A 27643-nucleotide genomic window follows, 5' to 3' on the forward strand; every position below is an offset into this window, starting at 1 on the left:
TAACATAATGTGTAAACTTGTTGAATCATCATGTTGTACAACTGAAATTAATGTAATATTGTATTCAACTATACTCATAAAAAAAAAAAGAAGGGGGAAATGAGAGTTCTGGTGGGGGGTGGTGCTTTATAATTTAATGGTCACTGGAAAGGTAACATTTAAACTAAGACATTAGTGAGGACAGGTAAGTGAGCCATGGGGATTTCTGAGGAAAAAGCATCCCAAGCATGAAGATCAGCAACTAAGAAATACCCTGGGGTAAGATGGTATCAGGCCTATTCCAGGAACGTTAAATGGGCCTCTGTAGCTATACAGGGATGAGTGGGGGGTGGGTGGTAGACGATATGTTAAAGATATCAAGGAACCACATTTGTAAGGCACCTCAGGTCATAGTAAGCGTATTAGTCAAAATTCTCCAGAAAAATAGAACCAAGAGGGTTTGTGCATGTTTGTGGGAGAGAGGCGCATGGGGGGAGATTTTCAGGAATTAGCTCATGTGATTATGGAGGCTGGTAAGTCCCAAATCAGCAGGGTGACAGGCTGGAAATCCAGAGAAATGTTTCAGTTTGAACCCAAAGGCAGTTTTCTGGCAAAATTGCTTCTTCTTTGGGGGAAGGCAGTCTTTTGCCCTATAGATTGGATAAGGCCCATCTGCAGTATGGAGGGCAATCTACTCAAAACCTGCTGATGATTGAGAGGGAGGCAAACCAAAAGAGACTCTTAAAAATTCAGAGAACAATTGATGGTTGCTGGAGGGGGCGGGGGGATGGGCTAAATGGGTGACCGAAGGCATTAATGCCATGTAAATGGCATTAACGAGGGCAATTGTTGGGATAAACACTGGGTGTTATATGTAATTAATGAATCACTAAATCCTACTCCTGAAACCAGTACTACACTGTATGTTAACTAACTTGAATTTAAATTTTAACATGTTCATCTCTCTTAAAAATGCCCTCATAGAAACATCTAGAATAGTGTTTGTCTAAATACCTGGTTACTGTAGCCTAGCCAAGGTGACACATAAAATTAAGCATCATAGTAGAGTTTCATCTTTAGTGTGAGTGATTTGGGAATCCACTGGATGCTATTCGATAGAGGAATGGCAAGATCCTTTTAACATAGGTATACATCTATGAAACTATCAAAGATAAACCATCAAGATAATGAAGTTTCCTCAGGCTTACCCTCCTGCCCCTCTTTGTTTCTCCCATCTGTCCCCGGGGGAACTACTGATCTTTTTTTTTTTTTTTTCCACATTGATTATTTCCATCTTCAAGAAGTTTATCTAAATGGAATCAGCCAGTATGTATTTTTTTTTTTTTTTTTGCTGCTGTCCTCTTTCACTCAGCATAAGCATTTTGAGATTCACCCATGTACAAATTTTTATCAATAGTTCATTCTTTTTATTGCTAAGTAGTATTCCATTATAAGGATATCCCACAACCCTTCTGTCCATTTACCTGTAGATGGATGTTTGGACTGGTTCCAGTTTTTGGCTATTAAATAAAACTGTTATGAACATTCTTGTATGTCTTTGTATGGACATCTACATTTTCTTTTTCCTTTGGGCAAAGACCTAGCAATATGCTAGCTATATATTTAACTTTTAAAGAACTTGTAAACTGTTTTTCAAAGGGTAGCACCATTTTACACTGCCACCAGCCGTGTATGAGAGTTACAGTTGCTTCATATCTTCAACGACATTGGATAGCAGTTTTAGACATTCTGATAGGTGTGTAGTGCTATCTCATTGCAGTTTAATTTGTATTTTCCTTATTAATTGTAATAGGTCAACTTATAAGATATCAGAAAGCTTATTGTATATAAGTTCGGCTTAAACTCACCTTTCATGAATGGTTGAGATAAAAGGCTTATGTAGTTCCCTATTAGGGTTATCAGTAATTACTAACCGCCTTATCTCACTTCTGTGACCTCGCCTGCTTACTAAATAGATAACTTAGGATGCAAAACGCTCCCCCACCCCCTCTACCAAGATCTGGCCTAGGCAAGACCAACATGTAAAAAGTCACGTACTCAAAGCCCTACAGCATCTCAGTTGTCTAACTATGATTGGTCATTTTAAACCCTCTTAGGATAAAGACCTTTAAAATTTATAGGTTCCCGCCAAAACTAACGTCTGTGTGTCACAATATAATTGGCTACCATGAAATGCTGTAAATTGTAATTGGTTAACCAAATAATGATGTATTCTGACTTGCTAAAATCAATATAAGCCCGCTGCTGCCTTTGTTCAGGGCCATCCTCTGCACTTTTTTCCTTAAGATTAGGAGATCAGGTTTGGCCTGGCCGTGAATAAAATCTTGCCTTGCTTCTATTCAGCGTCTGGTGTTGTTGTTGTTGTTGTTGTTGTTTTTTGATAGCACCCTGTTTCATTAATAATGATGTCAAGTACATTTCATGTGTTCATTTGCCATCCACAAGTCTCCTTTGGTTAAGAGTCGGTCAAATAGTTTGCCCATTTTTAAAGCTTAAAAAAAAAATAGTTACAAACAGAGAGGGCAGGAGGCAAACCATAAGAGACTCTTAAATACAGAGAACTGAGGGTTGATGGGAGGCAAACCATAAGAGACTCCTAAATGCAGAGAACAAATTGAGGGTTGATGGGAGGGTGGGGGAAAGGGGAAATTGGGTGATGGGCCTTGAGGGGGGCACTTGCTGGGATGAGCATTGGGTGTTGTATGTAAGTGATGAACCATGGGAATCTACCCCAAAAACCAAGAGCACACTTTACACATTGTATGTTAGCCAATTTGACAATAAATTATATTTTAAAAAATAAAAATAAATTCCAGTTTAATTCTAATATTAGTTTCAGGTGTACAATATAGTGATTCAAAACTTCTATACAACATCTGGTGTTCATTACAACAAGTGCACTCATTAATTTCCATCCCATATTTAACCCATCTCCCCACTCACCTCTCCTCTTGTAACCATCAGATTGTTTTTTTATAATTAAAAATCTGTTTCTTGCTTTGACTCGCTCTCATTTTTTCCTTTGCTTTTTTGTTTTGTTTCTTAAATTCTACATATGAGTGAAATCATATGGTATTTGTCTTTCTCTGTCTGACTTATTTCATTTAGCATTATACTCTCTAGCTCCATCCATGTCACTGCAAATGGCAAGATTTCCTTCTTTTTTATGGCTCAATAATATTCCATTGATAGAGCAATCTGGCTGTAGATCCATACCTTAAGTCTGTATTCTGTCAGGCATGCTCTGGAGGGTCAGTATCCTGGGGGAAGATGCCCTGAGTGTCCTACTTACTCTTGTATCTCCAATTAGTAGCACAGTGCTAGGAACATGGTAGGTTAAAAATAAAGAATAATTTTGCTCTGGTTTTCACTGAAAGGAATCATGTTGGGCATTGAGGGTGTCTCATGCTTTGGCAACACTAGGGAATGATAGAAATCCATGCATTTATTTTTTTTTTCCAGGAGAAAATAAGAAATGATAATGGTGGCCATTATCAACTTCCAAAGTCTCTGACATTTCCCTATCCCCTTACTCCCAGTAGACAGAAAAGCAGCATGTAGAGGGAGAACAAGAGCATCATGTTCTTCCTCCTGGGCTCCCGAATAAGGCTGGAGCAACAGGATGTGTTCTTCACCCTGTTCCTGGGCTTGTGCCTGACCATAGGGCTGGGGATCCTGCTTATCATCCTGCTCGTCAGGCTGGACTCTCACCTCTACATTCTCATGTACTTCTTCCTCAGCCACTTGGCCCTCACAGATGTCTCCTTTTCATCTGACACCATCCCTGAAATGTTGATAAATATGCATACTTGAGATCAACCCATCCCTTATTCAGGGTGGGTAACACAGATGTATTTCTTTTCATATTTTTTTGGTTGTATTGGTAATCTCCCTGGAGTGATGGCATATGACAGGTATGTGGCCATCTGCCATCTATACTACACCACCATCATATGAGAAAACCTGTATGTCTCATTAGTGATTGTGTCCTGGTTACTCTAATGTAGCAGTGCATTATCCCACAATATCACTATCCCTCATTTCTTTCATGATCTTGCTGCTCTGCTCAAGTTGTCCTGCTCTGACACCTCCATCAATGAGTTGGTCATCTTCACTTCCCAGTGGGGGTTGCTGGAAATCATCATACCACTGACTGGCATCCTGGTCTGTTATGTCTGCATTGGAGTCTTCATCCTAAGGGTTCCCTCAGGTTTACCAAGGGGATCTGTAAAGCCTTGTGCACTTGTGGCTCCCACCTCTCTGTGGTATTTCTGTTTTGCAGGACAATTATGGCTCTGTGCATGTTTCCCATGATCAAACAACTCCATTGAGAAAGACATAATTGCTTCAGTGATGTACACAGTGGTCACCCCAATGCTGAACCCCTTCATCTACAGCCTGAGGAACAGGGACATGAAAGGGACTCTGGGGGGACTTTTTAAGAGGGAGATCTTTTTCTCCAAGTGACAATCACCTTACCTCAGTTCTTAGTTCACCAAATGGCACTGTCAGAGATTCTTCCTTGGAATACTGTGCAGAGGACCATCCTTGTTGCTGGCACCCTCTCCACTTCCCTTTTTCCAGGTTACGGGCTTTTACAGTTCTTCCTGTTTGTTCTCCCTAAACCCAATGAGTTAATTTAACCTCCAGGCCAGACACATCAAGTGATATTTGCTGTAACCATCTGCATTCTGTGAACCAAACTTCTGTTTACTTTATTTTATACCTCTTTAGGTTTTCTTAAGCTCAGGCATTTGGCACATACAGAAACACCCTTATCTCAATTGTCTTCAAAGCACCAAACTTTTTTAAATCAGGAGAGGAAATCTTCCTTAACAATTGCCTCTTATTCATGAATAGACCAAAAAAAAAAAAAAAATCCTTGCTTTCCTCTTTAAGGAAAAAGGCATTTGATTGCAAATTTATTTGCTATTTGGATCTGTTAGGCATTTGTATTAGCTGTATCTTCTCATTCTTTACAATTCTGATGCCTATGTTGAAGAATTTTGGAGATGTCAAATGTGATGTAGTTTGGAAACATCAAGACTTTATGTGGACCTCATATGAAAATGTACCAACATTTGTGAACCTTAATGGTGTAGATAATTAGAACACCTTTAAAATGGCTGTATAAAATTAATGATAATCCATATTTTAGCAATCTGCTCGTTAGTTTCGCTTTCAATTCTTAAAATATTTTTTTCTAGAGTTATAAAATTTAAATTTAACTCCAAGTATTAAGATAAGGACATTCAGAATGCTGGCTTACCAAGTAGAGTAGCTGACTAACTAAATGCTTCATATGTTTTCCCCAAATCTAAATACAATACAAAACTTTTGGCAGGTGATTCTAATGTGCAGTGGAGGTTGAGAACACTTGGATTAAGTGAGTTGGAGCAAGCATGTAACTGAATCAAGAAGTCCACTGGAATAAACTGGGCTTTAAGGCATAGTGGCTTTTCATTGGCTGAATTATGACAGTCTCTCATTGGCTGGGCTGTTGCTAGGGTAGGACAGCAACTTTCTTCTCCTGGTGGGCCTAGTAAAGTGGTGTATCTACTTGTAAGACTTGCAAGGAGCTCTCTATTCCTATTGGGGTCTGCAATTGATGACCAGGGGTAGGACGTGACAGCTCCCCCTTCTAGCCTCTAGATTTCATTTTATTTTATTTATTTATTTTTTTAATTTTTTTTTCAACGTTTATTTATTTTGGGACAGAGAGAGACAGAGCATGAACGGGGGAGGGGCAGAGAGAGAGGGAGACACAGAACCGGAAACAGGCTCCAGGCTCTGAGCCATCAGCCCAGAGCCCGACGCGGGGCTCGAACTCAGGGACCGCGAGATCGTGACCTGGCTGAAGTCAGACGCCCAACCGACTGCGCCACCCAGGCGCCCCTAGATTTCATTTTAAATGAAATTTCCTTTTACCAATTTTCACTGAACCAACTCTGCTAACACCTAGATTTTGGATTTTTAGCATCTACAAATGTGAGAATAAATTTCTGTTATTTTTTTAAAAAGATGCATATCCTGAAAATAAACATCTACACCAAATGCTGGGAATGTTATAGGTAATTGATATGGTATAACACAGGAGGAAAATCTTGCCAACATTTCCAACACAATGAAAGAACCTCTTGTCCTTGGAGGTGATGTAGATAATGAAACATGGACCAAATATAAAGAATCATCCCTTCATAACACATTGGAATAGAGCAGATGTCACTCTGATCTCCCATCCTTTAGATTGTGACTGGGTGGAAAAACCTCATTCTTCCAAAGGAATATGTTCTGAAAAATGAAGATAGAGAAAAATAGTCTTTCCATGTTAAATTTTGCTGTGAAATATGCTTGTGTGGAAAGTCTTCCCTGCTGTGAAGATTGTTCAATTAAGATAATGAAAGAAAGGTCTCAATGGAAATACTTCAGTTGTCCAAGGGGACTCCTGTTTATTTCTTATTTCTTTGCTTTCACTTACAGTTTTATTGGGATGTAATTGACATACAGTTTTAAATGTTCAACTTAATGTATTATGATGTATATACATGAAGCCATCACCACAATCAAGACCACAAACATTTCCATCACTCTCAAAAGACACCCTCATATGCTTTTCTATGAGCTACCCAGGTACCTTTCCTTATTCTTAATAATAGTAGTGGGTATCTTTTCTCTTTTTTTCCCCTTGATCCATCTGGCTTATCAATTTTATCATTTTTCTCAAATAACCAACTTTAGTTTTACTGCTATTACATATTATTTTTCTGTGTTTCATTTCACTATTCTCTGCTTTTCTCTTTATTGCTTCTTACTTCATTTTCTATATTTCCCTACTTTGAGTCTAATTTGCTCTTGTCTTTCTAGTTTCTTAAGCTGAAATTTTAGGTGACAGATGTGAGACCTTTATTCTTTTCTAATATAGGCATTTAGTGCTATCGATTTCCCTCTAAGCATTCCTATTTGTTTATCTTACAAATTTTGATATGTTCTGTTCTCATTTTGAAAGTATTAACTGAAAGTGTTTTCTAAAAATCCTTTAATTTTTTCTTGACCTATGACTTATCTATCTACTTTTATTTATACTTTTTCAAGTTTTTATTTAAATTCCTACTAGTTAACATACAGTGTAATATTAGTTTCAGGTATAGAATTTAGTGATTCAACACTTAGATACAACACCTGGTGCTCATTGCAACAAGTGCACTCCTTAATAGCCATCACCTGTTTAACCCATCCTCCTGGCCGCCTCTTCTCTGGTAACCATCAGTTTGTTCTCTGTAGTTAAGAGTCTATTTCCTAGTTTGCCTCCCTTCTCCCCCAACCCCCACCATGTACATTTGTTTTGCTTCTTAAATTGCACACAGGAGTGAAATCATATGGTATTTGTCTTTCTCTGACTGACTTATTTCACTTAGCATAATACTCTCTAGTTCCACCCATGTCATTGTAAATGGCAAGATTTCATTCTTTTTGATGGCTGAATAATATTCCACTGTATCTATACACCACATCTTTACACATTCATCAGTCAATGGACATTTGGGCTGTTTCCATAATTTGGCTAGTGTTGATAATGCTGCTATAAACATCAGGGTGCATACATCCCTTTGAATTAGTATTTTTGTATCCTTTGGGTAAATAACATTAGTGTAATTTCTGGGGTCATAGGGTAGTTCTATTAACTTTTTGAGGAACTGCCACACTTTTGCAGAGTGGTTCTGCCAGTTTGCCTTCCCAACAATAGCATAAGAGTGTTCCTCTTTCTCCATATCCCTGCCAACACCTCTTGTTTCTTGTGTTGTTAATTTTAGCCATTCTGACAGGTGTGTGGTGATATCTCATTGTGGTTTTGATTTGTATTTTCTTGATGGTGAGAGATGTTGAGCATCTTTTCATGTGTCTGTTGGCCATCTTGATGTCTTCTTTGGAAAAATGTCTGTTCATGTCTTCTGCCCATTTCTTAACTAGAATATTTGATTTATGGGTGTTGAGTTTGATAAGTTCTTTATAGATTTTGGATACTAACCCCTTATTAGATAGGTCATTTCCAAATATCTTCTCCCATTCCATAGGTTGCCTTTTAGTTTTGTTGATTGTTTCCTTCACTGTGCAGAAGATTTTTATTTTGTTGAAGTCCCAATAGTTTATTTTTGCTTTTGTTTCTCTTGCCTCAGGAGACATATCCAGTAAGAAGTTACTACAGCTGATGTCAACAATGTTACTGCCTTTGTTCTTCTCTAGGATTTTACAATTTCCTGTCTCACATTTAGGTCTTTCATCAATTTTTAATTTATTTTTGTGTATGGTATAAGAAAGTGGTCTAGTTTCATTGTTTTGTATGTTGTTGTCTAGTTTTCCCAACACCATTTGTCGAAGAGACTATCTTTTCTTCATTGGATATTTTTTCCTGCTTTGTTGAAGAATAATTCACCTATAGCTGTGGGTTAATTTCTGGGTTTTCTATTCTGTTTTATTGATCAATGTGTCTATTTTTGTGCCAGTACCACACTGTCTTGATCACAACAGCTTTGTAATATAACTTGAACTCCAGAATTGTGATGGATCTATGGCTTTTTTAGAAGTGAAGTGTGTTATTTAGTTTTTAAATATTTAGAGAATTTTTTTTTCTGATGTCCTTTACTGATTCTTAAATTATTTCCATATTTGTCAGATAGCATACTTGGTATGATTTGAATCCTTTAAACTTCATGAAACTTGTTTAATGGTCCTGCATATGGTCCATCTCAATAAATATTCCATATGTACTTGAGAAGAATGTGTACTTTGCTATTGCTGAATAGAATATTTTCTAAGGCCATTAGGACAATCTGGTTGATAGTGTTGTTCAAGTCATCTCATTCTTCTCTACTTGTGTACTGATTATTAAGAGAGGAGTGTTGAAATCTTCACTTAGATGTTTAGGAAAGATGGTGGCATAGGGGGACGCTGGGCTCACCTCAGCCTGCTGATCCCTTAGATTCCACCCACATATGCCTAAAATATCCAGAAAACCTTCAGAAGCAGAAAGGACTCTCTGGAGCCAAGCATAGACGAGAGGCCCATGGAAGAGGATAGGAAGGGCAGAGAGGTAGTGCATGCTACACAGACTGCAGGGAGGGAGTTGGGGTGGTGGAGGGGCAGCCCGCCCAGCAAGGTAGAGCCCCTGAGTCTGGCTTGCAAAAGCAGAGGGGCCTGACCCTGTGAGTTCTGACAGCCAGCGGGACTTAACACTTGGAATGTTATAAGTCAACAGCTCTGCTTGGAGAGTGGGGAGGGTGACAGGACACCAGGAGGGAGAGTTGTTGAACCCCAGAAGACAGAGCTTAGCTCGACAGGGAACAAAGGCACTGGCAACCACCATCTGCCTCTCCCATCCCCAAGGCGTAATTCCAAAGAGAACCAGTTCCCATCACCGAACTTGCTTGCACTGCACAAACACCCAAAGCTGTACTTCTGTGGATCCATCCCTCCGACGGGTCTGCCTGCCTCCGTCCCCATGCTGCAGGGCCCCTCCCACAGGGGACCACTTATGGCAGAGTGAGCTAAGCCTGCCCCTCCCACCCTTGTGCACCTTGGATATCCACCTCAGCTAATATGCCCTTGGCCAGATCCCATCGAAGTAGCACCACAAGCCTGGCAGTGTGCAAGTAGCCCAGATAGGGGCCACACCACTCCACAGTGAGTCCTGCCCCTGGGAGAGGGGAAGATAAGGTACACACCAGTCTGACTGCGGCCCCAGCGGTGGGCTAGGGGCAGACATCAGGTCTGACTGCAGCCCCACCCACCAACACAAGTTTCTCCAGACAGCACAGGGAAGTGCCCTGCAGTTTGGAGCTACCACAGGGACAACCCAAAATGAAGAAACGGAAGAATTATCCTCAAAAGAAACTCCAGGAAGTAGCGACAACTAACGAATTGATCAAAAATGATTTAAGCAATATAATGGGTCAAGAATTTAGAATAGTAGTCATAAAATTAATCACTGGGCTTGAAAAAAGCATAGAGGATAGCAGAGAATCTATTCCTACAGAGATCAAGGGACTAAGAAGTAGTCATGAGGAGCTAAATGCTATAAATGAGGTGCAAAATAAAAGGGAGGCGGCCATAGCATGGATTGAAGGCAGAGGAGAGAATAGGTGAATTAGAAGATAAAATTATGGAAAAAGAGGAAGCTGAGAAAAAGAGATAAAATATCCAGGAGTATGAGGGGAGAATTAGAGAACCAAGTGATGCAATCAAATGGAACAATATCCATATCATAGGAATTCCAGAAGAGGAAGAGAGAGAGAAAGGGGCAGAAGGAGTACTTGAACAAATCATAGCTGAGAACTTCCCTGATCTGGGGAGGGAAAAAAGCATTGAAACCCAAGAGGCACAGAGAACTCTCTTCAGATGTAACTTGAATTGATCTTCTACATGACATATCATCATGAAACTGGCAAAATACAAGGATAAAGAGAAAATTCTGAAAGTAGCTAGGGATCAACACGCTCTAACATATAAAGAGAGACCAATAAGACTAGTGATGGATCTATCTACTGAAACTTGGCAGGCCAGAAAGGAATGGCAGGAAATCTTCAATGTGATAAACAGAAAAAATATGCATCCAAGAATCCTTTATCCAGCAGGTCTGTCATTCAGAATAGAAGGAGAGATAAATGTTTTCCCATACAAACAAAAACTAGAGGAATTCATCACCACTAAACCAGCCCTACAAGAGATCCTAAGGGGGATTCTGTGAGTGAAATGTTGCAAGGACCACAAAGTACCAGAGACATCACTACAATGATGAAACCTACAGACATCACAATGACTCTAAACCCATATCTTTCTATAGTAACACTGAATGTAAATGGACTAAATGCTTCAACCAAAAGACATAGGGTATCAGAATGGATAAAAAAAACAAGACCCATCTATTTGCTGTCTACAAGAGGCTCATTTTAGACCTGAGGACACCTTCAGATTGAAAGTGAGGGGATGGAGAACTATCTATCATGCTACTGGAAGTCAAAAGAAAGCTGGAGTAGCCATACTTATATTAGACAAACTAGACTTTCAATTAAAGGTTGTAACAAGAGATGAAGAAGGGCATTATTTAATAATTGCAGGGTCTATCCATCAGGAAGAGCTAACAATTATAAATGTCTATGCACCAAATACGGGAGCCCCAAATACATAAAACAATTAATCACAAACATAAGCAACCTTAATGATAAGAATGTGGTAATTGCAGGGGACTTTAATACCCCACTTAAAGCAATGGATGGATGATCTAGACACAGGATCAATAAAGAAACAAGGGCCCCGAATGACACATTGGATCAGATAGACTTGACAGATATACTTAGAACTCTGCATCCAAAAGCAAAAGAATATGCTTTCTTCTCGAGTGCACATGGAACATTCTCCAAGATAGATCACATACTGGGTCACAAAACAGCCCTTCATAAGTATATAAGAATTAAGATCATACCATGCACACTTTCAGACCACAATGCTATGAAACTTGAAATCAACCACAGGAAAAAGTCTGGAAAACCTCCAAAAGCATGGAGGTTAAAGAACACCCTATTAAAGAATGAATGGGTCAACCAGGCAATTAGAGAAGAAATTAAAAAATATATGGAAACAAATGAAGATGAAAATACAACAATCCAAATGCTTTGGGAGGCAGCGAAGGCAGTCCTGAGAGGAAAATACATTGCAATCCAGGCCTATCTCAAGAAACAGGAAAAATCCCAAATACAAAATCTGACAGCACACCTAAAGGAAATAGAAGCAGAACAGCAAAGACATCCCAAACACAGCAGAAGAAGAGAAATAATAAAGATCAGAGCAGAAATAAACAATATAGAATCTAAAAAAACTGGAGAGCAGATCAATGAAACCAAGAGTTGGTTTTTTGAAAAATAAACAAAATTGATAAGTCTCTAGCCAGGCTTCTCAAAAAGAAAAGGGAGATGACCCGTATAGATAGAATCATGAATGAAAGCGGAATTATTACAACCAATACCTAAGAAATACAAGCAATTATCAGGGAATACTATGAAAAATTATATACCAACAAACTGGACAACCTGGAAGAAATGGACAAATTTCTAAGCACCCACCCACTACCAAAACTCAAACAGGAAGAAATAGAAAACTTGAATAGACCAATAACCAGCGAGGAAATTGAATCAGTTATCAAAAATCTCCCAACAAATAAGAGCCCAGGACCAGATGGCTTCACTGGGGAATTCTACCAGACATTTAAAGCAGAGATAATACCTATCCTTCTCAAGCTATTCCAAGAAATAGAAAGGGAAGGAAAACTTCCAGACTCATTCTATGAAGCCAGCATTACTTTGATTTCCAAATCAGACAGAGACCCATCAAAAAAGAGAACTACAGGCCAATATCCCTGATGAATATGGATGCAAAAATTCTCAACAAGATACTAGCAAATCGAAATCAACAGCATATCAAAAGAATTATTCACCATAATCAAGTGGGATTCATTCCTGGGCTGCAGGGCTGGTTCAAGTTTCACAAATCAATCAACGTGATACATCACAGTAATAAAAGAAAAGAACCATATGATCCTGTCAATCGATGCAGAAAAAGCATTTGACAAAATTCAGCATCTTTCTTAATAAAAACCCTCGAGAAAGTTGGGATAGAAGGAACATACTTAAACATCATAAAAGCCATTTATGAAAAGCCCACAGCTAATATCATCCTCAATGGGGAAAAACTGAGAGCTTTCCCCCTGATAATCAGGAACATGACAGGGATGTCCACTCTCACCGCTGTTGTTTAACATGGTGTTGGAAGCTCTAGCATCAGCAATCAGACAACAAAAGGAAACCAAAGACATCAAAATTGGCAAAGATGAAGTCAAGCTTTCACTTTTTGCAGATGACTTGACATTATACAGGGAAAACCTGATGGACTCCACCAAAAGTCTTCTAGAACTGATCCATGAATTCAGCAAAGTCTCAGGATACAAAATCAATGTACAGAAATCAGTTACATTCTCATACACTAATAATGAAGCAACAGAAAGACAAATAAAGAAAATGATCCCATTCGCAACTGCACCAAGAATCATAAAATACCTAGGAATAAACCTAACCAAAGATGTAAAAGATCTATATGCTGGAAACTATAGAAAGCTTATGAAGGAAATTGAAGAGGATATAAAGAAATGGAAAAACATTCCATGCTCATGTATTGTAAGAATAAATATTGTTAAAATGTCAATACTATCAAAGCTATCTACACATTCAATGCAATCCCAATCAAAATTGTACCAGCATTCTTCTTGAAGCTAGAACAAGCAAACCTAAATTTGTATGAAACCACAAAAGACCGTGAATAGCCAAAGTAATTTTGAAGAAGACCAAAGCAGGAGGCATCACAATCCCAGACTTTAGCCTCTACTACAAAGCTGTCATCATCAAGACAGCATGGTATTGGCACAAAAACAGACACAGAGACCAATGGAATAGAATACAGCCTCCAGAATTGGACCCACAAACGTATGGCCAACTCATCTTTGACAAAGCAGGAAAGAACATCCAATGGAAAAAAGACAGTCTCTTTAACAAATGGTGCTGGGAGAACTGGACAGCAACATGCAGAAGGTTGAAACTAGACCACTTTCTCACACCATTCACAAAAATAAACTCAAAATGGATAAAGGACTTGAATGTGAGACAGGAAACCATCAAAACCCTAGAGGAGAAAGCAGGAAAAAACCTCTCTGACCTCAGTGGCAGCAATTTCTTGACACATCTCCAAAGGCAAGGGAATTAAAAGCAAAAATGAACTACTGGGACCTCATCAAGATAAAAGGCTTCTCAACTGCAAAGGAAACAATTAACAAACCAAAAGGCAACCGACGGAATGGGAAAAGATATTTGCAAATGACATATCGAACAAAGGCTAGTATCCAAAATCTATAAAGAGCTCACCAAACTCCACACCCGAAAAACAAATAACCCAGTGAAGAAATGGGCAGAAAGCATGAATAGACACTTCTCTAAAGAAGACATCTGGATGGCCAACAGGCACATGAAAAGATGCTCAACGTCGCCCCTCATCAGGGAAATACAAATCAAAACCACACTCAGATATCACCTCACGCCAGTCAGAGTGGCGAAAATGAACAAATAGGAGACTATAGATGCTGGAGAGCATGTGGAGAAATGGGAACCTTCTTGCACTGTTGGTGGGAATGCAAACTGGTGCAGCCACTCTGGAAAACAGTGTGGAGGTTCCTCAAAAAATTAAAAACAGATCTACCCTATCACCCAGCAATAGCACTGCTAGGAATTTATCCAAGGGATACAGGAGTGCTGATGCATAGGGGCACTTGTACCCCAATGTATATAGCAGCACTTTCAACAATAGCCAAATTATGGAAAGAGCCTAAATGTCCATCAACTGATGAATGGATAAAGAAATTGTGGTTTATATACACAATGGAATACTACGTGGCAATGACAAAGAATGAAATATGGCCTTTTGTAGCAACGTGGATGGAACTGGCGAGTGTTATGCTAAGTGAAATTAGTCATACAGAGGAAGACAGATACCATATGTTTTCACTCTTATGTGGATCCTGAGAAACTTAACAGAAGACCATGGGGGAGGGGAAGGGAAAAAAAAGAGGTTAGAGAAGGAGGGAGCCAAAACATAAGAGACTCTTAAAAACTGAGAACTGAGGGTTGATGGGGGGTTGGAGGGAGGGGAGAGTGGGTGATGTGTATTGAGGAGGGCACTTGTTGGGATGAGCACTGGGTGTTGTATGGAAACCAATTTGATGATAAATTTCATATTTAAAAAAAAGTTATTTTCACTAGTAAAAACTTCAAAGTTAACAGTTTTTTTCTTTTAGTAGTTTTAAGGATGTTGATTCATTGTCTTGTGGTTTGAAATACTTTCAATGAGAAATCTGCTGTTTTTCTTGACCTTCTTCAAAATGTATTTTTTCCTCTGAGTCTGCTCTCAAGATTTTCTTTTTATCACTGGTTTTCAAGTAATTTGATTATGATGTGCTTCATCATAGCTTTTCACATTTTTTAGAAAACCACTTTTTTGAGGTATGATTGTCATACAAAAAGCTGTACATATTTCATGTGTACAAATTGTTGAGGTAAGTATACAATCATGAAATCATCACCACAATCTATGCCATAAACATATCTACCCTAAACAAAATATTATCAAAGTGAACTCAACAATGCATTAAATGGATGATACACCATGATTGAAGTGGGATTTATTCCAGGGAAACAAGAATGAGACAACACCTGCAAATCAGTCAATGTGACACACCACATTAATAAAATAGGGGCTAAATATCATATGATCATCTCAATAGATGCGGAAAAAGCATTTGACAAAATTCAACATTCATTTGTGATAAAAATTCTCAATAAAGTGGGTATAGAGAAAATGTACCTCAACATAATAAAGGCAATATTTATAAGCCTACAGCTAACATCATACACAATTGTAAAAAGATGAAAGCTTTTCCTTTAGGACTAGGAACAAGACAAAGATGTCCACTCTCACCACTTTTATGGTATTGAAAGTCCCAGCCAGAGCAATCAGACAAAGGTAAAGGCATTCAGACTGAAAGGGAAAAAGTAAAACTGTCACTATTTGCAGATGGCATGATATTATATATAAAAACCCTAAAGACTCCACCAAATTATTGAACTATTATCTCCATTATTAGAACTAATAAATGAATTCAGTAAGGTTGCAAGATATAAAATCAATATACAAAAAAATATATTGTGTTTCTATACACTAAAACAAATGATCAAAAAGAACATTTTTTAAAATCCCCTTTACAATTGCATCAAAAAGAACAAAAATTCTAGGAATAAATTTAAGCAAGAAGGTGAAAGGCTTGTACACTGAAAACTATGACACTGATGAAAGAAATTTAAGAAGACACAAATAAATGGAAAGATAGTTCATGCTCATGGATTGGAAGAATCAATATTGTTAAAATGTCCATACTAGCCAAGGCAATAAATAGATTCAATGCAGTCCCGATGGCGTTTTTCACAGAACTAGAACAAAGAATCCTAAAATTTGTATGGAATCACAAAAGACCTTGAATAGCCAACACAATCTTGAGAAAGAAGAACAAACCTGGAAGCATGACACCTCCCAATTTCAAACTATGTTACAAAGCTATTGTTGGCATAAAAACAGACACATAGGTCAATGGAACAGAATAGAGAGCCTGGAAACTAACCCAGGCAAATATGGTCAGTTGGTTTATGGCAAAGGAGCCAAGAATAAACAATGGGAAAAGGACAGTCTTTTCAGTAAACAGTGTTGGGAAAACCAGATAGCTACATGCAAAAGAGTGAAACTGGATCTCTATCTTATAGCTTACACAAGAACTAACTCAAATAGATTCAAGACTTAAACATAAGATGTGAATCCATAAAACTCCTGGTGGTAAGCTCCTAGACATTGGTCTTGGTGGTGATCTTTTTTGGATCTGACACTAAAAGTGAAGAAACAAACACAAGAATACACAAGTAGGACTATATCAAACTAAAAAGCATGCGCACAGCAAAGGAGACCATCAACACATCAATAAGGCAACCTACTGAATGGGAGAACATATTTGCAAAGTATACGTCTGATAAGGTGTTAATATCCAAAAATATATTAAGAACTCATAAACTCAATAGCAAAAAAGCAAACAATCCAATTATAAAAAGGGCAGAAGATCTGAATAGATATTTTTTCTAAAGAAGATATTCAGTTGGTCGACAAGTTCATCATTAATCATCAGGAAAATGGAAATCAAAACCACACAAACACAGAGAGGGATGTATTTTATCAGATTATTTGATATGATGATTAATTAGGAAAAAAACCCATAGTTTTTCAGAGTCACTTTGAATCATATCTTTAATAGACTATAGTTCTAGTTACTAATTCAATTGGAATATATTTTTTCTTTCTAAAATCAAAAAATAAAGTATTGAATTAAAGAATAACTCACCTTTTGGTATGGCTATTATCAAAAACACAAAGAATGACAAATATTGGATACAATGTGGACAAAAGGGGAACTCTTGTACAATGTTGGTGGGAATGTAAATTAGTGCAGCCACTATGCAAAACAGCAGAAAGGTTTCTCAAAAAGCTAAAAATAGAAATACCATATGATCCACCAATTCCACGTCTGGGTATTTATCCAAAGGAAACAACAGCATGAACTTGAAAAGATATCTGCACTCCTATGTTTATTGCAGCATTATTTACAGTTGCCAAGATGTAGAAGCAACCTAAGTGTCCACCAACGGATGAATGTACACACACACACACACACACACACACACACACACACACAATGGAAAATATATACATACAATGGAATATTATTCAGTCATAAAAGAAGGAAATTTTGCCATTTGTGACAACATGGATGGAATCTGAGGGTATTATGCTAAGTGAAATAAGTCAGACAAAGAAAGACAAATATTGTATGATCATATGTATACGTGTAACTCCCCCACTCCCCAAATCCCCAAACCCTGAACTCATAGATAAAGAACAGACTGGTGTCTTGCCAGAGGTGGTGGGTGGGATGTTGGCAAAATGGGTGAAGGAATCAAAAGGTACAAACTTCCAGTTATAAAATAAGTCCTGGGAATATAACATACAGCATGGTGACATAGTTAATAACAATACTGTATTGCATATTTGAAAATTACTAAGAGAGTTGATCTTAAATGTTCTCATAACTAGAAAAAATTATAATTATGTGTGGTGATGAATGTTAACTAGACCTAGTATGGTGATCTTTTTCAGTATATACAAATAACAATCATATTATACATCTGAAACTAACACAATGTTATGTCACTTATATCTCAGTAAAACTTTTAAAGATAAAAAGGAAATATACAAATATAAGGAACAAAACAGGAAGCATTATTATAGATGCTCAAATATTGAAAGGATGGTAAGAGTTTCTTATGAACCACTTTGCACTAGGGCATTTGAAGATTTAGATCAAATAGAAAAATCCTTGAGGATACCATTTATTAAAACTGACAGAAAACATTGAAAATGGGAACACTGATATCTTAAGGGAATTAAGTTTATTATTAAAATGCTTTTCACAAAGAATCTCTAAGCCCAGATGGCTGCACTGGGAAAATTTCCAAATATTTAAAGAGAAAATAACAATAGTGATAGTTTTTAATCGAAATAGAGCATACATCCCAACTTGTTTTATGAGTATAACATCACTTTGATACCAAACCTGGCAAAGGAAAAAAAGGAAAATTACAGACAAACCTCTCTCTTGAACATGGATGCAAATGTCATGAAAAAATATTAGAAAAAGAAATCTAGTGATACATAAAAAGAGTACTATAACATGATCGAGTGTGATGCATTCTAAATATGTAAGAATGATTAAACATTAGGGAAAATAATCAATGTAATTCACCACAAAAACACAAACTATTACAGTTATGTAATTATCTCAACAAATGCAAAAATGTGTTTAATATATTCAGCACCTGTTTGTAATAAAAACCTTATAAAATAGAACCAAACTTGACAAAGAATATCTATTTAAAAAAAACTAAAGAAAACACCGTATTTCATGATAACATGAAATAGCTTAAAAAGCTTTCTTCCAAGATTTTTATGGGACGATAATTAATATTTTTCCTTCTATTTATTCCCAACAAAGGCCTTTGTATTAGCATAAGAAAACTGCTGGTGTCAGCATGTAATTCATATTTTAATATTACGATCCTTTATAACATGGTTTTGGTCTGATTCTCAGCCATGGCCACCTGTGAATACATGAGATAAAGAGAAAAGTTTCTATTTATGGTGCCCTAGAGGCACCCTGATGCTTGTCCTTAAAGCTTTAGGTTTTTTGCTTGTTTTGTGTGTACTAATTCGACAGTCAGCATCAGCTATCCCACCCCATAAACATTGTGACTATTGTTGTTGTCTTAGTGCCTCTGTACCATGGTCACTTGATCCTCTAATGCTTTCCCCTCCATCTCTATTCCATATCCAGCTACAACCAGTGATAATTTGAACATTCAGAATGCTATTATATCCCAAAGATTAGCAGTCTTCTATTGCCTCTCTTGTCACGAAAGTGATACATTGTTCTTCAAATATATGAGCAACTCCATCCCAGGTCCCAGGATTATATTTAAAGAGTCTGCATCAAGGGCAAAGCCTGGTATCAATTACTTTATTAGGTAGAGTCCTGTCAGCAAATGATTAGACACTCAGATGATGAGAAGCAGTTACCATCCACAGTTCTGAACAAAATGGTGAACAAGCAAAAGCACTGTTACACATGCCAGGAGTGTTCTAACTGAACAAGAGTCCCCTGGAATGAGCTAGTCATTTGTAGAAGAATGTAGGCGAATCGAGCTCTAGCCTGGCAGGGAGGAGGGAATCTTGATTTCAGGTTTCACATGGCTTAACCTAACAGGAAGCCAGAATCCAGAAGTTAAAGAAAAAAAACCCGTAAGGTTGAAATAACACCAAGAAATAAGTGAAAAAAACTCTAAAATTTATTGTGTTTGAAAAGTGTAGAAAATGGCCTTTAGAAACATATCAAAAAATTCAGAGAAAAGAAAAAAGAGGTCAGTCATCTTGGTAGCAGTATTATCTAGTTTAACATGAAATGGGAAATCATCCAAAACAACTGAAATAAAGTGAAATGCTCAGAAGGAATTGTTCTAATCCACTGCTTAGTTAGTATATGCTATGGAAAATTGATATGTTGAAACCTAGTCCCCAATGTGATGGTATTTGGGGGTGGAGACTTTGGGAGGTGATTAAGTCATAAGGTTGGGGCCCTCATGAATGGGGTTATACAAGTGATCCCAGACAGCACCCTTGCCCCTTCACCATGTGAAGACACAATGAGAAGACAGATGGTTGTCTGTGAAATAGGGAGAAAGCCCAAACTAGATACCCAATATGCCAACCTCCAGAACTATGAGAAATAAATTTCTGTTGCTCATAAGCCACCCAGTATGTGATATTTTGTTATAGTATCCTGGAAGGACCAAGACAGACACCCTGTGAATTTCCCTCCAGATGCCCCTCAAGTATTCATTGACCTGCTAAAGGGTATCTTGGTTGCTTGTAAGTTTTGGCAATTATGACTAAAGCTTCTATAAACATCTGTTCAGGGTTTTGTGTGGATATAAGTTTTCAACTCATTTGAATAAAAAGTAAGGAGTGTGATTGCAAGATCACATGATGGTAACAGTATGTTTAGTTTTATAAGAAACAGCGAAACTGTCTTCCAAAGTGGCCGTATCAGTTTGCACTCTCAGGAGCCATGAATGAGACTTCCTGTTGCTCCACAACCTTGTCAACATTTGGTGTTGTCAGTGTTGGATATTGGCTTAGTGTTTTTCCCCTCTTGTCTATAGGAAGGGAGCTGATATGCCAACTTCAATGGTTATTGTATCCCTTCTATGTGTCCAGACATACATGCTAGACAACTGAGCAAAGAGAATAGTCAACTGAACGTTACTTTCTTTGGTATACCTACACATTTTTTGGGGTAGAGTAAATGAGCCCCATCATATCTGGGGGGAGATATATGTGTTTCAAGACTGATGATTTAGGAAGCTTCTGGACTGAGAGAGCCTTTAGCATGACCTTAGAAAATCATGCACTTTTGAGAGAGAGAGAGAGAGAGAGAGAGTATCTGAGGCAGCCATCTCAGCAATTACAGTGCTGGAAGCTATAACCATGAGTTGACATTGAGAATAATAGGGCAAAATGTAGATTTTGTATTATGAGTCAGTTTTCTGTAGATTTAATAAATTCTTTGCTGGAGTCTGAGGTTTCCTCTTCAGATAACAGAAGTTTAATAGAAATATTCCCATTCTAATCAACTATTTTTTAAATCAGGGGCACCTGGGTGGCTCAGTCCATTAAGCATCCGACTTTGGCTCATGATCTCACAGTTGGTGAGTTCGAGCCTGGCATCAGGCTCTGTACTCATGGCTTAGAGCATGGAGCCTTCTTTGGATTTTGTGTCTCCCTCTCTCTTCACTCCTCCCTTGCTCATGCTCTGTCTCTCAAAAATAAATAAATGTTAACAAAAAGAAAACAATTTAAAAAATTTAAATCATATCTCACCTTCCCTGGACACCTACTTTGACCACCCTATTTAAATCTGGATTGGAGTACTTGGCTGGCTCAGCCACAAGAGCATGACTCTTGATCTCAGGGTTGTGAGTTCAAGCCCCACAATGGGTGTAGAGATTATTAAACATAAATGAATGAATAAACTTAAATAAAAAATACATAAATCTGGACTACTTCATGTCTCTTCCTTGCTTTGTTTTACTCCATGACACTTTCCACCAGTTACCATGTCATGGATTTTGCTGTTGTGTTTTTTGTGTGTTTGTTTTGTTGTGCATTGATTTTTTTGTTTTGGTTTTTGTTTGCTTCCTCTCCTTAAATTTAGGCTCTGCCAGATGACGTATTTCTATTTTATTTATTGCTGTGCTCCATAGCCTAGATTGTCACCTTTATGAAATCTTTAATAAATATTTATCAAAAAAAGAACAAATGAATGAATGCATTGATTTAATAATTTCCTCACGCTCAAGTGCTCTGAGATTAAAAAATTATTGGTGATAAACCCTAATACATATGGACATTTACATGTACCAAGAGTTATGAGAAGAACTCTAAATAGATTGTTTCATGCAATCCTCACAACAAGCTCATGAGGAAGATACTATTCTAACCCCAATATCCCCACTTCAACACTGAAAGCCTGAATGTTATAGAACTGAATTAAACTGTTCAGGAGCTCACAGTAAGTGGCCGTGTCCAAACTCAGTTCTAGGAGTCTCTTTGTCAAAACCCCATGGAGGTCCATCATTCATTCTTCTACCTTCTGAGCGAGGTGCAGCCCCTGCCCCACAGAGCTTCTCCAGGTAATTAGGGGGTCTGTGAGCTTCAGAGGAGGCTTGCATAGAAGTCTTGCTCTGTGATATAGGGACAGACCATCACTGTGGATACTTTCAATGCCTAGAATGATTTTGGTTCCTCCCACCAAAGAGAACCACCGAACCAAACAGAAGGGAGCCTAGAGTGTCACCTACATCAGAGACATTGTCCCTAATACTCCAGGGGTTCAGCCCCCCTGGCCCCTGCACAGGTTTCTCCCCAAGAGGCTAAAGGAATTTTTTCAATTAACTTATGATGACTGTTTCTTTATTGAAGATCCTGGGTGTCTTTCCCCCTGTGTTTTATGTCTGCTGTAAAATAAAAACCTCTGCCCACTGTTCTGTTGCTAGTAAATAGACATGCAAGTCTGTGAAGGTCCTCAGACTAGAGAGGATGCATCTTGTCCTTTGATCCCTGGGTCTCTCGAACTGAAAGTGAGGACTAAGGTAACAGCCCAGAACAGAAAGTATTTGAGCTTACTGAGGGGACTGAAGGGGCCAGGATTCTGCCCCTGTAAATAGGTACGTATGTGAATATGAGACTAAGTGCATGTGTTCTGTGTATTTCTATACTTGTGTGTCACTGGCACACACAGAAAATTTCCACCTGGAATGTACATTAATCAGGCAAGGCTAGAAATCTCCTTTGAGCAATGTGTGTACTTTAAAGATTACACTATGTTATCTGTGTATTTTTTGTGTGATTCTGTGTGTTGTGATTTGAATATCTGTGACTGTCTGGGAGTACCTATGTGTTTGCATCTCAATTATATGTTGTTTGTTAGTTCTTTGTATGATTCTGTGCATTGTGAGTGTTTTTCATATATGACTGTGTGTTTATTTATGAACTTTGTGTGAAATTTATTTGTACCTTGATTATTTACATCGAAGGCATGAATCTAGACATGTAGGAGAGAATAGCAAATCATCCAACAATATGTGTGTTGGAGTGTGTATGCGTGTGAAGGAAAGAGAGAGAGAGAGATTGACTATAGGTATAGAGGTGTCTTTATTGAGTTTTACAAACTCGCACCCCTACTAAACTCACCCAGAAGGGATGAAAAAAAGTGGGGGCTTACAACTCTAACAAAGCAGTATGTGTGTGTGTGTGTGTGTGTGTGTGTGTGTGTGTAGGTGTGTAGGTGTGTGTGTGTGTGTGTGCATGTGCATGCCTTTGAAAGGAACAGTCTAACTTTCTGATGTTCCCTTTGATTCAGACCAGAACCCAGCAAAGCACTTTTAAATTGGATCTTCCTTAAGCCCCACTGGGTTCATCAGACTATGTGAGTTGAGTGTTCCGATAATGGACCCATAGCCCTAGATATTTCTCATTCCAGACTTTAGTATTGTCCATATTTAAATTTTGGGAGCAGGGTAGTCTGGGTAAGTGTTCAGGTTCTGGTGTCCTCAGAATCTGGTGGTTGCTACACAACAATTTTGCAACATGACATTTGATCTGAGGCCAGCAGCCTTAAACATAAATGAGGATAATAATAGCATTTGCAGGATATCATTTACAACAGTTTTATCCATTTCAGGCACACAGTGAGCACCCAGTAAACAGTAGCCTGCTGTGTAATTATTCCCCCAATGGAGGCTGACTGAACTGACTACATTCAGGTAACTCTAAGGCAGGAGAATATGTTGTGACAGTTGTAACAGCAAGCCTGTGCAAGGATCCTCTCTCAAACCTTAGGTTACAGCTTCACTGCTGAGTATAGGTCACAGTGATATTTATACACAGGTGAAGGTTCCCTTCCTACTGGCTTGCCCCTGATGTCTTGGCACCATTCCTGCATCAGGATTTCTGGCTCCCTCTGCAGTCCACCCCAGAGAAGCCAGAGGTCTTGACTCTAGTCACCCAGCAACTGCCAATAAGCAGCAAGTCCTCAGTAGGGGAGTAAAGTCACCTCCTTCCTCCCAATGTCCTAGTGTCCCTGAGAATCCCCCTGGCCTGGAATAAGAATCTACTACTAGATATGGAGCCCTGTGTGTTAATTCCAGTTTCCTTCTCCAGGAGTGTGGGTATTTGAACTCTATTGGCCGCTGTCCCTCACAGCAATGGGAAGTGTCTGCCTCTAGTGACAAGAGCATCCAAAGACTTGCTTCTGAGATCAAGTGCCACCACCACATAGACTACAGAGTGTATGTGTAGAAGTGACTTCACTTCTCATGTTAGGAGAATGGAAGGAAAAAGTCACTGTGCTCTCTCCTTTTCAGACACAATAGATATTGATTGCGTACTATTGACAGTATGTGAAAGGCATTTGTAAGATGTAGGCTGTAGGAACATAGATGGCTGCAGGAATGAGTGATGGCAGACATCTGAGCTGGTGGTTGAGGTGCTACAGAACACAGAATTCCTCTTTCAAACACTGAAATGTGTCTCAAAGTGTCTCACTGAAATTTGAGCTCAAATTGAGCTCTTCTGCTCAATTACAGAAGGGGAGGAAGAGTATGTTCAATAGCAGCAGAAAATTAAAGAAATGAATAAAGAATGGTGACTCCAGCAGTTCCTGGCTGTGTGACCACGGGCTGGTTTATTAACATTTCTTAGCTTTAGCACACATGCACATGCACACACAGACACTAGATGTAGCAATCACACATATATATGCAATATGCATGTGCAAAAATCCCTTTGTTTTGTCTGGCACATATTAGAATACTTGTTCAATAAGTCGCAATTACATTAAGATCACTAATGGAAAATAGTCATGTCAATCAGGTCAATATTAATTCTAACAGGCATCACCAATCATAGCATCTACTAGCTCTCAGGCCCCAGGACAAATATTCAGATGCTTTACTACATGTGAATACTTAGATCTGAGCCAGTTCGATTTGCTGAAGATAGAAGCAGAGAAATGGACAAATATAGAGATGGGTGAAGTATAATTTATTTTTCTCAAATTAAATAAAATATGGCAAGCTAAATTCCATTGGGAAATTAACCCCAGGCTTTAGGAGGTGTGTCTGTGCAGTTTCCTTGGGAAGGTGAGAGCTCACACAGGTTAACACAACTTTTAGAGCAGCTACCTGTTTCTTGCTAGTGCCCACCTCACATTTCTGGTATATTGGGTTTCTAAAGATCAACCCAGGATTTATTTGGACACCTACGCTGGAATGAAGATGTCAGATGACATATCTGTGTGTTTACTATATGAAGAACTCTGTTCTAATATTCTCTCACTGAGTCACTTAATTCTTCTGCAAACCTTATGTGTAGGCATGCTATACTTACCCTGCAGAAGTGCGAACTGAGGCTAAGAGAGAGTAAGCTGTGGAGACTAGCTAGAAAGGCATGGGGCCAGAACTTACCAGATGTCTAGTCACAGATACACTGCTCTGAAACTGTGCTTGAACAGGCTACTCTTTTTTTTAAAAAAAATTAATGTTTATTTTTGAGAGAGAGAGAGAGAGAGAGAGAGAGAGAGAGAGAGAGAGAGAGAGACAGTGTGAGCAGTGGAGGGGGAGCAAGAGAGAGAGGGAGACACAGAATCTGAAGCAGGCTCCAGGCTCTGAGCTGTCACCACAGAGCCTGACTCGGGGCTCGAACTCATGAGCTGTGAGATCATGACCTGAGCCGAAGTTGGACACTCAACCAACTAAGCCACCCAGGTGCCCCTGGAACAGGCTACTCTTTAGAATGTGAGTTCTCTTTCTTTTTTCTCCAGGAAAGAATATGGTGTCCAACACATTGTTAGATGAAGAAAGAAATTTCCCCTGGTTTACATTGTTGGGAATTTTCTTGGTCATTGGAGCTCTGATGGGAAGGGTGGGGATTCAGGCCATAGCATGTGGGAAATACCCTGAGGAATTCCTCAGTAGAAAGTAAATAACCCTGCTATGATTGCCACTATTGCTATTTATCATCTGGAACATTCCCTATATTCCTTCAATCTAAGCAGACAGAAAGCTGCATAAGGAGGGAGAACCAGAGCAGCATGTCCGAGTTCCTTCTCCTGCGGCTCCCCATCCAGCCAGAACAGTAGGCCATATTCTTCACCTTGTTCCTGGGCATGTACCTGATCATGGTGCTGGGGAACCTGCTCATCATCCTGCTCATCAGGGTGGACTCTCGCCTCCACACCCCCATGTACTTCTTCCTCAGCCACTTGGCCTTCACTGATGTCTCCTTCTCATCTGTCACCATCCCCAAGATGCTGATAAACATGCATACTTGGGATCAGTCCATCCCCTATGCAAGCTGTGTAACACAGATATATTTTTTCCATATTTTTTGGCTGTATCGATAACCTTCTTCTTGCAGTGATGGCATATGACAGGTACATGGCCATTTGCCACCCTTTACACTACACCACCATCATGAGGGAGAAGCTGTGTATATTTATTCTGGCTGGATCCTGGTTCCCTCTCCTGTACAAGTGCCCTGTCCCACACCATCCTCCTGGCTCAACTGTCCTTTTGTGCTGACAACACCATCTCCCACTCCTTGCTGCCCTGCTTAAACTCTCCTGCTCAGACACTTCCCTCAATGAAGTTTTTATCTTCACTGTTGGGGAATTGGTCATTACCCTGTCATTTATTGGTGCTCTAGTCTCTTATGGTCGCATTGGGGCCACCATCCTGAGATTTCCCTCGATCAAGGGGATATATAAAGCTTTGGCCACCTGTGGCTCCCACCTCTCTGTGGTATTTCTGTTCTGTGGGACAATCATGGTACTGCACTTTTTCCCATCATCAAGCAACTCCAATGACAAAGACATAATTGCTTCAGTGATGTACATAGTGGTCACCCCCATGCTGAACCCCTTCATCTACAGCCTGAGGAACAGAGATATAAAAGGAGCCATGGGGCAACTTCTCAGAAAGGAAATCTTATTCTCCAAAGTGACAGTCTCCTATTCTTGTTCTTATGTCATCCACTGACCCACTGACCCAGAGATCTCCTCAAAAACTGTGTACTCAGGTGACCAATGTTACTTTTTGCTCCATACACCCTCCTTTCAATAGTCCTTCCTATTTGTGATCCGTATACTCCCAGGGGCTATAAGTATGAAATAAAATTTCATAAAGCTCTCCTCTCACTCTTTAAATTCTTCACTTCCAAGCTGAATGTTGGAACTGTCAAATGTGTGGTTTTTTTTTTTTTTTTTAAATTTTTTTTTTAACGTTTATTTATTTTTGACGCAGAAAGAGACAGAGCATGAACGGGGGAGGGGCAGAGAGAGAGAGACACAGAATTGAAACAGGCTCCAGGCTCTGAGCTGTCAGCACAGAGCCCGACGTGGGGCTCGAACTCACAGACGGCGAGATCATGACCTGAGCCGAAGTCGGCTGCTTAACCGACTGAGCCACCCAGGCGCCCCTCAAATGTGTTTTTAAAAATGATTTTAAGTAATCTCTACACCCAAGTAGGACTTGAACTCACAACCCTGAGATCAAGAGTCACACACTCCACTGACTGGGCTAGCCCAGTGCCCCTTAGACAATACTTGTTAAATACAGAGTGAAATGTGTATTTGACATCTTATTTGAGTTACTTAAAAAAATTTTTTTTAACATTTATTTATTTTTGAGAGACAGAGAGAGGCAGAGCATGAGCAGGGGAGAGAGACACACACACAGAATCCGAAGCAGGCTCCAGGCTCTGAGCTGTTTGTTAGCACAGAGCCCGA

General features: G+C 39.0%; 2 pseudogenes; both read left to right on the plus strand.

The window, feature by feature from the left end:
* The first annotated feature begins 3555 nt into the window (after positions 1 to 3555).
* Positions 3556 to 4467, plus strand: LOC122474423 (annotated as a pseudogene).
* A 17894-nt stretch (positions 4468 to 22361) lies between these two features.
* On the plus strand, positions 22362 to 26894 carry LOC122474424 (annotated as a pseudogene).
* Positions 26895 to 27643: the final 749 nt, after the last annotated feature.

This window comes from Prionailurus bengalensis, chromosome D4, assembly GCF_016509475.1.
Source record: "Prionailurus bengalensis isolate Pbe53 chromosome D4, Fcat_Pben_1.1_paternal_pri, whole genome shotgun sequence".
NCBI lineage: Eukaryota > Metazoa > Chordata > Mammalia > Carnivora > Felidae > Prionailurus > Prionailurus bengalensis.